Source organism: Oncorhynchus tshawytscha, linkage group LG08 (assembly GCF_018296145.1).
Source record: "Oncorhynchus tshawytscha isolate Ot180627B linkage group LG08, Otsh_v2.0, whole genome shotgun sequence".
NCBI lineage: Eukaryota > Metazoa > Chordata > Actinopteri > Salmoniformes > Salmonidae > Oncorhynchus > Oncorhynchus tshawytscha.
Genome location: NC_056436.1, coordinates 60,403,909 through 60,416,541, shown reverse-complemented (window position 1 = coordinate 60,416,541; position 12,633 = coordinate 60,403,909). Strand labels below are relative to the sequence as shown.

Below are 12,633 nucleotides of genomic sequence, written 5' to 3'. Positions count from 1 at the left end.
GGATGGGGGGAGGGCTGCTGGGCTGTTTCCATCCTCTCTCTATCCTGGCCAGGGTCATAGGTGGCTCTGTCATCAGCGTTGGTTGTTTTAGCAGTGGCTCTCCAAAGAGGATCTGTGGTGTATGTGCCGACCAATTTATGTTTAATCTGAAAATGTGGTTGGAAGCTCCGTATGGAGGGTGTACCGCAATCGGAGCTCCTCCGGGAAGCATACAGAAGCCAATTTGAGGTCTGTGCCGCATCGCCGTGCCCCTCCCAAATTTTGTAACAATGCTTATAGCTCTGATTGGTTGACAGTAAGTGGGGGCGGGAGGTCCTGTATAAACACAAACTCACTTCCTTGACAACTTCCTTCACAACAGCTCTGCACTGCTCCGCAAAGTGCAAGAAGTATAAATGCCCTGACTTCTGCAGAGGCCATATCACTGTAAATACTGCACGGCCAGTGCAGACTTTGGATTGACCATCCAGCACCTTGTAGCCTCTCCTGTACAGTGTACTTCTCCCTACCGCACAACTGCCTCTCTCTGCTTCCCTCCCCATCTCCCCATGGCTCGCAGGTTCAGCTTAATGATTCAAATGATGGTCTTTTTTTAAAGAAACAAATGGATCATTTGTTTTGGTGGGTTTTTTTTGGAGCCAAGGTTGTTTTTGTGTTTAAATAGGTGGTGCTGTGTATGTTGGTGCTCAGGCAGGGATGGCTTGGAAGCTGTCAGCTCGGCCAATGCCCCGAAAGCAGCACACCAACACAGTCAAAGGTCAAAGGTCACACTGTGGTGGCAAAATATGCTGCCAAAATAAGGCTATAACATCAGGAGACGCTTAGCATCCCAGAGAAACAGCCCGCGTAAAGGGACTATGTTCAATGACCAGAACACAAAGTCCTTTATTTGGTAATGTAATTGACTATGGATGGCAAAACAATATTATAACACTATAATCGTCAGATAGCTTCAAAATGGCAGCGTAGGGCTGTACACTGTCGCTGGCTCTCACTCAGTACAGGCAGAATCCCAAACCGCACAGAGGAACACGTGTTGCTCTCAGCTTAGCAACAAGGGGTAGCAACCAGCCGAGAGAGGGCTGCCTGCGAGCTAGCAATCTGCAGAGACCTCTGATGTAGACGGAGCAGTGGGGGCGGGATCATACCAAGCATACTGAGGATGATGCGTACATATGACATGTTTTCTCCCCTCCAGATCAGTGGGCCATGTTAATGAATTTGAAAGGGCATCCACCGTTCTCTCCGAATTTCTAGCAATAATAATGTGTATTAATTCTAATTATTTTTCAGAATTTCCCGTAACGATGTAATGACGCACATCTTTTTGTGGTCATTTTGAGCAACCCGTCAATCAAGGAGTGACAGAGCCTGTTGCAGTCCGGCTGTGGTCAAAAGTAGTCCACTAAATAGGGAATAGTGTGCCAATTCCGACGCATTCCGTGTAATAGCGAGTGGAAATGATTAGAGCAGTGTGGACGGATGGCGGTGGGTCAAGTAACCTGGCACCAGAGGAATCAGGCGGACATGGAGGTGTGGGGTGGGGGTAGATTCAATTATTAACCCAGATTCTGCTAATTCTCTTACCATACAGCGTAATCCACAGACCAGGCAGCAGCTGCCACTGCCCTGGGCATCCCACAAAATAAACACTGACAACACATAGACAACCACAATACAGCACATGGAAAATCCTATTAAAACACATGGACAACCCCATTACACCACATGGACAACCACAATGCAACACATGGACAACCCTATTAAAACACATGGACAACCCTAATACAACACATGGACAACCCTAATACAACACATGGACAACCCTATTACAAGACATGGACAACCCTATTACAACACATGGACAACCCCATTACACCACATGGACAACCCCATTACAAGACATGGACAACCCCATTACAAGACATGGACAACCCTATTACAAGACATGGACAACCCTATTACACCACATGGACAACCACAATACAACACATGGACAACCCTATTATACCAAATGCACAACCCTATTAAAACACATGGACAACCCTAATACAACACATGGACAACCCTATTAAAACACATGGACAACCCTATTACAACACATGGACAACGCTTTTGCACCACATGGACAACCCTATTAAAACACATTGACAACCCTATTAAAACACATGGACAACCCTATTACACCACATGGAAAACCCTATTAAAGCACATGCACAACCCTATTAAAACACATGGACAACCCTATTAAAACACATGGACAACCCTATTAAAACACATGGACAACCCTATTAAAACACATGGACAACCCTATTACACCACATGGACAACCCTATTACACCACATGGACAATCCTATTACACCACATGGACAACCCTATTAAAGCACATGGACAACCCTATTAAAGCATATGGACAACCCTAATACAACGCATGGACAACCCTAATACAACACAGGAACAACCACAATACAACACAAGTTTAAATACGAGCTTACATGAATGCATCAACACATACACATTCACGCATACACACACTGCATTGTTGGGAAGGGCCCGTCAGTAAGCATTTCACCTTTAGTCGACACCTGTTGTTTACCAAGCATGTGGCAAAAAAGATTGGATTTGATTTGATTTGAAGCACCCAAACAAAAACTCAGATGTAAGGCTTAGTACACACACACACACACACACACACACACACATACACACACACACACACACACACACACACCATTCATATACACACACCTACTCTATATACCAGCCTAGATACAGTACATGGAGTCATCAGACACACATTCCCATGCCCCAACTTGATTACCACGTAATAACAGGATCATGAATTCTGAAGCATCCACTGGGAGTGATAAGTAATACAATTTCAGAGTGTGGCTGTGTCTGCTGGGCTGAAGGTCAGACTAGCCACCTCTCTGAGGCTCATTTGGAGCCGCTCACCGTGACCAAACAGGAAGCTAAGCCTGAGCACGCTTTAGTAATATTACATCAAGATGAGGAGGGAATGCTGCTGACAGCTGTGACCGCCTATTAATTATCCTTTCCTAAAACTGTGACTGTGTGTGCGTGTCATTCTCGCTCTGTGAGAAAGCGAAAAAGCATCATGCCTGTTTGCATGTCACAATGCTCAATCATTCGCATCAAATCTGTTCTTCCCCATGCAAACCATGTTGTTTAATATACCTGCTTTATGAGTGAAGTAATTAATTTACTTGTTTTAAAATAAATAAATATACAGTATTTTACCAGGATAGTTGACTGAGAACACATTCACATTTACAGCAAAAACCTGTGGAATAGTTAGAGGGGAGAGGAGGGGTGAGAAATGAGACAATTGGAAGCTAGGGATGATTAGGTGACCATGATGGTATGAGAGCCAGATTGGGAATTTAGCCAGGACACCGGGGTTAACATCCCTACTCTTATGATAAGTGCCATGAGATCTTTAGTGACCATAGAGAGTCAGGATACCCGTTTAACAGCACCCTTTTTATGAGAGCCAGATTGGGAATTTAGCCAGGACACCGGGGTTAACATCCCTACTCTTATGATAAGTGCCATGAGATCTTTAGTGACCATAGAGAGTCAGGATACCCGTTTAACAGCACCCTTTTGACCATAGAAAATAGTGCCTCCTACTGGCCCTCCAACACTAAGGGAGAATGGAACACTAAGGGAGAATGGAACAATAAGGGGAGAATGGAACACTAAGGGGAGAATTGAACACTAAGGGAGAATGGAACACTAAGGGGAGAATGGAACACTAAGGGGAGAATGGAACACTAAGGGGAGAATGGAACACTTAGGGAAAATGGAACAGTAAGGGAGAATGGAACACTAAGGGAGAATGGAACACTCAGGGAGAATGGAACACTAAGGGGAGAATGGAACACTAAGGGGAGAATTGAACACTAAGGGAGAATGGAACACTAAGGGGAGAATGGAACACTAAGGGGAGAATGGAACACTAAGGGAAAATGGAACAGTAAGGGAGATTGGAACACTAAGGGAGAATGGAACACTCAGGGAGAATGGAACACTCAGGGAGAATGGAACACTAAGGGAGAATGGAACACCAAGGGGAGAATGGAACACTTAGGGAGAATGGAACACTAAGGGAGAATGGAACACTAATGGAGAATGGAACACTCAGGGAGAATGGAACACTAAGGGGAGAATGGAACACTAAGGGAGAATAGAACACTAAGGGGAGAATGGAACAGTAAGGGAGATTGGAACACTAAGCGAGAATGGAACACTCAGAGAGAATGTAACACTCAGGGAGAATGGAACACTCAGAGAGAATGGAACACTCAGGGAGAATGGAACACTCAGGGAGAATGGAACACTAAGGGAGAATGGAACACTAAGGGAGAAGGGAACACTAATGGAGAATACAATGCTAAGGTTCAACAAGAGCAGGTTCTATATACTGTCCATCTGTCTGTCCCTTCTCTCTCTCCTTCTTTCGCTCCCTTCCTCCTTCTCTCCCTCCTATCTCCTTCTCTTCTCTCCTTCCCTCCTCCTCCCATCTCCCCTGGTCCTTCTGATAGTGAGCGGGTCCTCAGCTCAGCGTGAATAAGATGTTGGGTGCATGGTAATTGAATAGGTATTGATTGCACTGCAGCGTGGCATACGAGAGGCAAATGAAGGCCCAAGGAACAGAATGAGGCACCACCGAGGGACTGACTGTGCCGCTCATCCCACCTTCCGCAGGAAACACACAAACCCAGTACGTCTTACAACACACTGACCAGCTCACAGAGACAAGTAATTGTAGATGATGTTGTATTGATACGCTACATCACCAAAAGTATGTGGACACCTGCTCGTCGAACATCTAATTCCAAAATCATGGTCAACATCAGTCGGGCTTCCAAATCATCCCAAGGGTGTTCGATGGGGTTGAGGTCAGGGCTCTGTGCAGGCCAGTCAAGTTCTTCCACACCGATCTCGACAAACCATTTCTGTATGGACCTCGCTTTATGCACGGCATTGTCATGCTGAACCAGGAAAGGGCCTTTCCTAAACGGTTGCCACAAAGTTAAAAGCACAGTATCGTCTAGAATGTCATTGTATGCTGTAGCGTTAATATTTCCCTTCACTGGAACTAAGGGGCCTAGCCCGAAACATGAAAAACAACCCCAGACCATTATTTCTCCTCCACCAAACTTTACAGTTGGCACTGCATTCGGGCAGGTAATTTTCTCCTGGCATCCGCCAAACACAGATTCGTCCGTCGGACTGCCAGGGTATTTGGAAATAGCCAAGGGATGGTTTTTGAGCACCTTCAAACTATTTAACTAATACATTTGAATATTTGTAGCTACTTTTTAAGGAAATACCTGCAATTAACTTGTGCAATACAAAATCAAGGTGGTCCCCAGTCACGTGTCACATCATTATGAAGCTCATGGTGGTCCCCAGGCACGTGTTACATCATTATGAAGCTCATGGTGGTCCCCAGTCACGTGTCACATCATTATGAAGCTCATGGTGGTCCCCAGGCACGTGTTACATCATTATGAAGCTCATGGTGGTCCCCAGTCACGTGTCACATCATTATGAAGCTCATGGTGGTCCCCAGTCACGTGTCACATCATTATGAAGCTCATGGTGGTCCCCAGGCACGTGTTACATCATTATGAAGCTCATGGTGGTCCCCAGTCACGTGTCACATCATTATGAAGCTCATGGTGGTCCCCAGGCACGTGTCACATCATTATGAAGCTCATGGTGGTCCCCAGTCACGTGTCACATCATTATGAAGCTCATGGTGGTCCCCAGTCACGTGTCACATCATTATGAAGCTCATGGTGGTCCCCAGTCACGTGTCACATCATTATGAAGCTCATGGTGGTCCCCAGTCACGTGTTACATCATTATGAAGCTCATGGTGGTCCCCAGTCACGTGTCACATCATTATGAAGCTCATGGTGGTCCCCAGTCACCTGTCACATTATTATGAAGCTCATGGTGGTCCTCAGTCATGTGTCACATCATTATGAAGCTCATGGTCGTCCCCAGTCACGTGTCACATGGTGTTTGTTTACAAGCACACAACAGCAAGAGACCGGAGCCTTGTCACTCACTGTTGTGCAGCATGCACCAAGTGATCTAGTTACAGTATGGAATTCACTACTATATGTTTTCCTGCTAGATATCTTACAACTATTAAGTTAACTGTTTCAAATGTGCTAAATGCTCTGCAGTTGGGCATTTGATTTGCTAAGTGGTTAGCTTCTTTCAAAATCAAGCATTCACTTGGTAACAGCAGAGAATCCCCTTCTGGATCAAGAGCCTTGCTGGCTAATATTTATTTTGTGCATGAAGAATACTGTGAGTAGCATTTTGTTGTTACCACCACTATACCAGTGGTGGTCGGTGCTGTTTAAGATGAGTGAGGATAATATATTTTTTTTTATGAGCATAGCATTATTTCTATTACAGCATATTGGATGACTGTCATTTATATTCCATTCACCCAGCTCAATGTAAAATGGATAGGTTTAGGCTACTTACTACATGATACAAACGTTTTCCCAATACCCATCATGAGGTTGCTACAACCTAGCCTATGAATGAAAGTTTACAACATAGGGGCACAGGTCGAGATAAATTTGAGTAATCAAGGTGACAGACATCGACACATTCAATACCACCGTGCACAATCTTGCTTGCATCTAGCTGATCTAAGGTGTAATCATTAGTCCAACAGTTCAAACAAGAGTTTATATTGGTCAAATTCTGGTATGTTCCATTTGCATCTGTTTAATTTTTTTTTTCAACAGAATTGGCGGAATGAATACACCCTTGATCACATGCAAACACAGTTCACTTTCATAGCAGCCAGATCGTTGTGTAATTGCTTCTTGCATCTACGCACTCTCCTCCGCTCACCTTTTCCCTTTGCTTGTGGACTTCAGTGCACAATGCATCAGCTGTCTGTGACCAGGCGAAAAACCTTTCCAAGCCAAACCTTCATATCATAACCGCTACACACCACTTACATCGTTGTCACCATATTAGCTAACGTCAAGTCAACAACATAGCTAATAGAACTAACGCATTAGTAAACCCTTTACAATCATGCAGTAGTACAGTGTACTTAGCAGTTAAACCGGTGGGCCCCTATGACAATAAATTAATAAAACCAAAAGATTACCTTGACTTGGAAGAGTTCCAGTGTTGGATAGCCATAGCCAGCTAGCTAACATAGCATCCCCCTCTGTTTCAGCCGGGTGAGTAGGCTAAACTAGTTAGCTTGCGGCATTTGCTAGCTAAGTGAAAGGGGGGAAATTAAATATAGCCAGCTCTCTCTCTCTCTCTCTCTCTCTCTCTTGCTTGTCCTTTATTTTTAATGAAATGTATTTGTTCAAAACTGTTCAACTATTGTCTTTCTCTCTCTTTGAGTCAACTACTCACCACATTTTAAATACTGCAGTGCTTGCTAGCTGTAGCTTATGCTTTCACTGCTAGTTTCATTCTCTGATCCTTTGATTAGGTGGACAACATGTCAGTTCATGCTGCAAGAGCTCTGATAGGTTGGAGGATGTCCTCTGGAAGTTGTCATAATTACTGAGTAAGACTATGGAATCCCAAGTCTCATAGGTTTTGTATTGAAGTCAATATACTAGAGGAGGACGGAAACTAGCTGTCCTCTGGCTACACCATGGTGCTCACCTACAGAGTGCTGTTGAGGCTACTGTAGACCTTCAATGCGAAATGGTGTGTTTTAATCAATTATTTGTGACATGAATATATTCTGTATAGTTTCATCATTTTTTCACTATTTTTCCATATACTTGTTAGCATTACTAAACATTAGATTACATAGTGTTAGTGAGGTTTGAAAACAGCACCCCTTGTGTTCAGTGCTGGTATTACCTAATATCCCGGTATGGCACAAGGTCGGTATGAAGGTATGACAATGTGGATACCGCCGAAGCCTACTAGGTACTGTAGGGAAGGTTAAGATTGACTCTATTGGTCTTGGGCACACCATGTCTATATATTAGTAATCAGCACGAATGAGTGAAGGCAGAGGGAAAGCATCTCCTAATGGTACACATATCTTCAGACAGAACAGCCTCCATTACCCTGTAATGGATCAGAGGCACTGTCATATTTCACTGTGATGTTGCCATTAGGCTGCCATACAGGGCTGCCATACAGTATCAGTGTGCTCTGTAAAGGAGGATGGAGATGTCTGCTAAGGAACAATAACCTATTGTCTTGTCAGCATCTCGTTGTTATGCACATGCCAAACCCTCCTGTACCCCAGGGAACTCAAGGAGTTAAAAACACCATAGAAATACTGCTGCATGAGGAGGAGCTTGGATTTCATTTGAGGCGTGGCCTCGCTATCTATTGCAGTGCCAACATATGACATCATCATATATAGGATAATATTGTTTGTACTTTATTTTACAATACTGTTTTATATGATAATAATAGGTATTTTCATGCAATTATTCAGAGAATGAATCGTAACTGTATTGAAAAATCAGGAATGAATCAGATTAACAATTTAAAGGTGTAGCATCACACTTCATTCACAAAAGAGGATTATTTTGAAGTTGTACTCCAGCTAGGTAGTGGAGACAGAGGGCGTCTGGGCGTGTGGGCTCTAATTGCCAGTATTTAGTAGAGATCTGTAACCAGCATAACTGACCGTCTCTCCCCAAGACAGACCATTCCTGCTGGCCCCTCTGCTGTTTCATTCATTCATTGCAGGGGGAGGATTGTAGCTACAGTCCTAATGCGATGTGGACAGACAGGCAGTGTGCAGGCAGGCCAGCCAAGCTGATGCTGAGCCCCTGGCCACGCATGTGTGACAGAGACGCATAAGCTGCAGTCAGCGTCCTGAGAGGTGAACCAGGGAGAGGCAGCTAAGCGGGCCGCGCAGCCAATGCGGGGCGAGCACTGGTTGTCATGGGAACACATTGATTATTTAACAATTTGGACGAAGCCTGTGCCCTACGCTTGCCAAGGTTTAGTGGGAGTCTTTGTAGCTTTGCAGTCCCGAGCCAACTCAGTGCTGTAAGGTGCAGTGCTGTTTTGAGATAATACATGAGGAAACAAGAATCATAGATTAATAGATGGACAGATGGAGGGATGGATGGTTAAGAGAGGGAGGAAGGAAGGAAGGAAGGAAGGAAGGAAGGAAGGAAGGAAGGAAGGAAGGAAGGAAGGAAGGAAGGAAGGAAGGAAGGAAGGAAGGGTGGATGGATGGAGGGAACGAGAGATGTATGGAGGGAGGATGGATGAATGGATGGATGGATGGAAGGAGGGATGAATAAATCGATAGATAAAAATTTGGAGGACACTAATGTGAACACATGGATGTATACAGATAGACATGGGTTTTTTTCTATGGTATGTTGGTCATTTGGGATTGGTTGGTTGTAATGGTTGTACAGTCAGTCCTGTTGGGAGAGCAGCCTGAGCAGGGTGTGTGTGTATGTGTTTGTCTTTATGTGTGTGTGTCCTCTCTGAGTCCTGAGCTGCAGGTGGACAAAAGTGAACAGAGACAGATGGCTGGGAAAACAGCATTTAATGATTACTGTTTGAATTAAAAGGAAATTACAGGATTTTATGATAATCTTATCCAGATTTGGTTAATTCCCCCCATGCAGCTCTGTCACACCCTTATACCACATTTGGACGGTCGCCAACCTTTTTAACCGGCGTCCTCCCCTGTTACCCTCTGCCCTTTCACCTCATTCGCCAGCCATCCCCATTTAACCTCCACAATCCCTGATGCACACACACACACACACACACACACACACACACACACACACACAGAGCACTGTACCCTGGCATTGTAAATGTGTGTTTATCTTGACCTCTGTGAGCCTAGAGATCAGACTGTGTAAGCCTCTCTCTCAAGGACGTGGCCTGTCCAGGGCTCTCTTAGTCCCAGCAGAAATAACAAGCTGTCTGCTAATGTATCTATGTCATAAAGCTGTGTGCGGCCAGGCCCACGCTGTTGCCCTGGCCCCACGCTGTTGCTCTGGCCCCACGGCCCCACACTGTTTCCCTGGCCCCACGGCCCGACGCTGTTGCCCTGGCCCCACGCTGTTGCCCTGGCCCCACGGCCCCACACTGTTGCCCTGGCCCCACGGCCCCTCGCTGTTGCCCTGGCCCCACGCTGTTGTCCTGGCCCCACGGCCCCACGCTGCTGCCCTGGCCCCAAGCTGTTGCCCTGGCCCCACGCTGCTGCCCTGGCCCCACTCTGTTTCCCTGGCCCCACGGCCCCACGCTGCTGCCCTGGCCCCACGCTGTTTCCCTGGCCCCACGGCCCCACGCTGCTGCCCTGGCCCCACGGCCCCACGCTCATCAGCCCTCTCCTCCTCCAACCCAACTCCCACTTCAGAGACAACACACCACTCTATGGCGGATTTAGGATTACACAGACAGATTATCTTCCCCTTTCTTTTTGTTTGCTTGTTAAGGGTGAAACAGATACTGGGATTACCCACTTCAATCCCAGACAAGGATGCCATTTTTATTTTCAGACAGACAGTCTTGAAACCCTATGAGGTTTATAGTGCTATTTTGATGTTTATTTATTTTTATCATTGATTAGCCAGCTAGGAAGTAACCTCTCTGCTGCTTTTGATAAACTATTTTGTTCCTGCTGTTGTGCTTGTCTTTTGTGGTCCCTTGGCTGTGGCACTGGATTCAGTTCGCTAGTTTAGTCTAGTACAGTGACAGAGCAGAAATAGTCCCCACTGTGGCCCTCAGGCTTCATCTCTCCACTGGGACCTATTGGCTGTGGGGGATGAATAGACCTCTTAAAAGCCTGGGTGTCTCCCCACAGTCTATGGTGCTGTGGCACACTGTGCATATCTAAAACACAAACGCATACTTCTAAAAGCATGTAAAGGGAGCTGCTGCTACCTTAAACCTTTTGGTTTCGGTCTGATAAGAACATGTCTGCCCTGTATTTTCATGATAAACAGGAAATGCCTAAATGTGTGCAGGTCATGAAAGACGTGCACACAAAAGCACTGTCGCGAGCATCTGTTCATCCATATGCAGGTTACATGCCATGATTGTGCCGAGGAGTGAGGGACGTCACAGCTCGCCATGAAACTGTACTGTAGTTCTGAGGTTACGGTCACGTCTACAGTACGTAGCTTTAACGCTGGACTTTAAGAGGCGTTTGCGTGATAAGAGAAGTCACTGAGTGAAAATAAAATAACAAAGCTCTGGAACGACAACGAGACAAACTGGGGTTTAACAGCTTGCATGTAGGATAATGAATGATGCCAATCGAAGGGAGTGAGGCTTAAATACACACACATACAGCTCTAATTGTATGTCTGTGTATTTATATACCATGGGCCAGCATCAAAGGACTTATAACTCAAGCTGTGTAATAAATTGTGTGGTTCTTTTCTCTCAGGCTGTGACCTGTTATATTGGAGTGTTGCACCGCGCGTGCACCTCCTGTGAGTCCTGTGTGAAAGAATTGCCATTTAGGAATAAAAGAGCCGTGTACGTAAGGGAAAAAAACGTTTCAAAACTTGTCTCAAGTGAACCTTCGATGCCGTCACTAAGGTGGAGAGACGCTACGGAAATAAATGAACGAACGAGAGTCTGTGCCACGAAAGCAATCAGCCCGTAGCTGCAACGACCCCTTGACACATTTAAAGTAGTTAGGTCATATGTAATATCACAGGCCATAGGCTGCCACATCACGCTGCCAAAACATGGAGAATGCATGTGTGCTCATCGTGTGTGGCGATAGAGGTTGGTGGAACAAGATTAGAATCAACGGGGATCAATAGGAGTGGCTCCACATCAAAAAGCCCTAAGAATCTGGTAATGTGTGAATAGTGAATACTGGAGGGAGACAGTGAGGGGAGGCAGGGGGATGTGGAGGTAGTGAGGGACCAGTAGCTCCTTTCTGCTGGACTTCAGGCAGCCTTGGTCCATCCCCTTACCCCCACAGCTCAATCAGATCAATAGAGAGAACAGCCAGTGGTCCAGCATTCCAGACATATAAGGAGAGGCCATTACGCTCTGTGTCTAGTCTACTGGTACTGTGTCCTGCTCCTCCTCTGCCTCTCCTTCTTCTCTACTGAGAGCTGCTAGTCTTTCTGTAACATTTAACTGAGAACAGCATTCACAACAGATCCTTGCAAGGGGACGTTTTCGAAGAAGAAATAATGTTGATAATTGCCGCTGTGAGATGCATGTCTTTGCAGTGCCCTCTCCTGCACTCTGTTTTTACTGGTGCCTCCTCCACAGGACCAGAACATCTCCTCTGATACAACATGCATGAGATGTTGAGAAATGAACGTCAGCCACTAGGGGGCGTAATGGAGCCTGAACAGCCGGATTGAGATCTATTTCGGATCAAATCCAGGAATGGATCAGTTTTTGTGTCTTACTGACCTTATAGGCCAGCCATATTCAACAGGAGGACTGCGGTCCGGATCCAGACCCAGAATGAGGTCAATACGGGCCACGGGGTCACGATTTCTTTTTGAACTCAGTCAGATCTCAACCCCTGGTATTATATGAACACACATAAGACATGGCAAAATGTTTAGAATTGCAGGAAATTAGCTTTAAAGGGTAACTCTCAACTCCGATTTCAG

The 12,633-nt window shown here is 45.6% G+C and overlaps 1 protein-coding gene across 4 annotated transcripts in view; it reads left to right on the top strand.

The window, feature by feature from the left end:
- Positions 1-12,633, top strand: part of LOC112256195 (disks large homolog 3) — a 128,489-nt gene that overhangs the window by 55,284 nt on the left and 60,572 nt on the right. The window lies entirely within an intron of this gene.